This window comes from Dipodomys spectabilis, unplaced genomic scaffold, assembly GCF_019054845.1.
Source record: "Dipodomys spectabilis isolate Male_0828 unplaced genomic scaffold, ASM1905484v1 ptg000638l, whole genome shotgun sequence".
Taxonomy (NCBI): domain Eukaryota; kingdom Metazoa; phylum Chordata; class Mammalia; order Rodentia; family Heteromyidae; genus Dipodomys; species Dipodomys spectabilis.
In genome coordinates this window covers 54,505-58,047 of record NW_024871315.1, presented here as the reverse complement: position 1 = coordinate 58,047, position 3,543 = coordinate 54,505, and the positions used below count along the sequence as shown (strand labels likewise).

The 3,543-nt window shown below is 33.4% G+C and overlaps 1 pseudogene; it reads right to left on the bottom strand.

Moving 5' to 3' along the window:
- Nucleotides 1–2,860: 2,860 nt before the first annotated feature.
- Nucleotides 2,861–2,960, bottom strand: LOC122101191 (annotated as a pseudogene).
- Between the last annotated feature and the right edge of the window lie 583 nt (nt 2,961–3,543).

Sequence of the window (3,543 nt, the reverse complement as noted above, 5' to 3'; positions counted from 1 at the left end):
TTACGTAGGTATTATTTAAATAGATTTTTTCGGTAGATTGTAGTTTTTGAAATAAGAGCCTGGGTGATATCCCTGACCATTTTCTCCACATGTGACCACTTAATTTATTTTTAATTAATTAATTAATTAATTAGTTTGATGCTAATACTAGAGCTTGAAGTCAGGGCCTGGCTCTGTCCCAGAATTTGTTATTTTTTTGTTTTAGTTTTCTCAAGGCTAGCATTTCACTGCTTGTACCATAGCTCCATTTATAGCTTTTGCTGGTTACTTTCAAATCAAAATCTAATGGACTTTTTTTCTTGGTCTGGTTTCAAACCACAATTCTCAGATTTCTTCTTTCTGATTAGCTAGGATTAAAGCCATGATCCACCAGTGTGGCTTCTACTTTTTCCTCTATACTTATTTAATGCACATATTTAGATAATTATGTAAATCTGAGAGTATAGAAGAAAGATGTACATTCATGATATTGTCCTGTCACAAATTCAAGTTAGTAATGTAAATTTCTTCCTAAGACCATACAAAAAAATTCCATAATATAGTGTAAGAGAACTCACTATTGAACAGATGAGCTTTAAGAGCTTTCTAATAGATCCATTATTTATTGTTACTCAACATTAGGAAAAATGTATAATGCAGTAAGTAAAATGGAAGTCCTTTGGAAGACTACTTAAATTCCTTGTTTTTTTAAAGACACTTGTTTTCATCTAAAAAAAATAGTCCTGTCTATTGTCTTCGTGTGATTTTGATGATTGAATATGCTTAATGAAAAGTCAAAATGTATTAGTAGTCCTTTGTTATCAATTCTGACTTTTTCTTTTTGGAGAATATAATGATCAAAGCAATAGTTCAGAATCAGCAAGCAAGAGGTCAGAATCATGCTTCCAGTGCAAGTGGGTCACCAGTAAGTAATCCTCAATACCAGTTTCCACAAAGTTTTCTCACAGATACAATCAGCCTGCCTTTTCTAGCTGCTTTCCTAGCATTGTACAGGAAAAGTGTGATTCAACTGATTTCAGTCAGATCTGTTACTAGTGCTATAAGGATTTAGATTCTTATGTAGGCTATTAAAAAGGTATTTACTAATTTCAAGTAAATACATAAATTCTATTTCCATCTTTTTTTAAAAAAAAATTCTGCTTGTTCTATAAATTGATCAGAGGCATGGATTTTGTGGATAGCTCATCTATGTCTTTCATGGCTCTCATAGATAATATGATTGCTCCATAATTATCCTAATTTATATTGTTTTATATTTTGGGTTGCATCATTTCACTTTCTGCACTGCCATTTCCCAAATCATTTATATAGGAGGCATTATTTCACATTTTCTCATTCCTAGAATAAGTTGCACATGAAGACACCACTGGTCCTCATTTTCAGTCTGTACTTTGAATATGGAGGAACATCTTTCCTCTGCTCTCCATTTATTCCCTAATCTCCAGTTAGAATAATTTCGAATAGTAAAAATGGAAAAAGAAAATAAACCATGGTGAAAAAACATACGCAGAGAATTCACCACATATTTCTGACCAGGTCAACCAACATGAACTATTAGGGAAATACATGGACACCTCATTTCCACTGGTACTCAATGTATCTGGTTAGGCAATTCTGATGAAGATGAGGAACAAGATGAAAATATGAGGAATGGTAAAAATTGCAAGAAAAAAAATGGAGAAGGATCCAAGCAAATTTCTTCTTTGGGCTGCTGAAAATAACCAGCTTACTACAGTGCAGAGAATACTTTCCAAAAAGGCTACTCATGTGAATACTAGGGATGACGATGAGTATACCCCTCTTCATCGGGAAGCCTACAGTGGACACTTAGACATTGTCCGTGAGTTGGTGGCTCAAGGGGCACATGCAATAACTGTAGATGGCTGGACACCCCTGCACAGTGCATGTACGTGTAATAATACCAGAGTGGCTTCTTTCTTCTTCATGATGCAGATACCAATGCCCAAACTAAAGGCTTCTTGACCCCCTTGCATCTTGCTGCTGGTAATTGAGATAGCAAAAATACACTGGAACAGTTGAACCAATATGTCAAACCAGGTCTGAAGAACCACTTGGAAGAAACTGCATTTGATATTACCAAAAGGATAAGTATGCATCTACCTCTTTGAAGTTGTGGAAGGCTGTACAAATTGTTCTCCTAAATCCTAATGATTCGGTTAATTTTCTTAAATTTCAAAAATGTCATTAATTCCTTTTTGTCAATACAACATATTTTCACAATCCAAATAAGAACAATATCTTATAGTAACAATTCACGGATTCTGTGGAGTTCTTCAAAGTGAATTGTATGCTTTTGATGTCAAAATGTATTCAAGAGTTTTTGTATACATCTATAATGATTTATGCAGAGTTTGTGATTTTGTTGATCAGAAATAATTTTAACTTATCTGTTGAAATGAGTAGTATAGAAACTAAAGATATTTCCATTGTTTGTCTGAAAAAGTATATTTTAAAATATTCTATATTCTATGTTTGTATAGTGTCCATAATCTCTTTTATTCTCTCCTAGATATAATACATTGAATTCTACATTGTTTTATAACATATAGGTTCATTAATGTGTCCTTTCAGATTGCATTCCATACAGAAACAGTTTAAGATTCCTTTTTTTTTCCCCTAGGTCCTTTTAGTATTATATTTCTTTGGGATAAAACGACAATGTTGTCTAATTTCAAAAGTTGTGTAAAGGTTATGCTATGTAAAGGCCTTTCTAAGGTGAAAATTTAATACACTGAAGTCAAAGTAACTTTTAATTATATGAATTAGGTGTATTGTTTCACTTGTAATTTTGTAATCAACTTTTTGATAGCTGTTTTTCATTTCTTGCATCTGAAGAATGAAAAATTTTGAATACTTCACAAATTTTCATATCATCCTTGTACAAGTGCCATGTTAATCTCTGTATTGTTGTAATTTTGGTATACAAGCTGCTGAAGAATGTAGTATTCTGCAAATTTTAGTAGTTAATGATGAAATATTTATAAAGTCTTATATGCTTAGGTGCCTATTTGTAACAAGGAAACTTTATTGTTCCTAAAAATGCTAATAATCTTATTTCCCTAAAATTCTGTGAATAGTTGAAAAAAAATGTTGTTCAGTTGATTGCTCACATTTGCAATTTTTTTGTCAATGACTAATTTAAGTCCTTTTCATTTAGAATTTTTTTTTTTAATTTTATTTTATTTTATTTGAGAACGTACTGTACAGAGGGGTTACAATTACATGGGCAGGATAATGCATAAATTTCTTACCAAGCATTGCAGCCTCCTCCTTTGTTTACCCTTCACCTCCCTTCCCGGCCTCCCCCCTCCCTCCCAACCAATCGTACCCCTCCTCCCCCCCCACTGACATTGTAAAGCTGGTTTTGACATGACATTTTGTACTTCTCATTGTTGCAACAGGTCCACCTGAATCCTTAAACGACTTGTTTGTCCCCATCTCCTCCACATGTTATACTGACATCAAATATAGTGAAAGCGGGGGGTTACACTGTGGGGGAGGGACATACAAAGCAACAAGGAA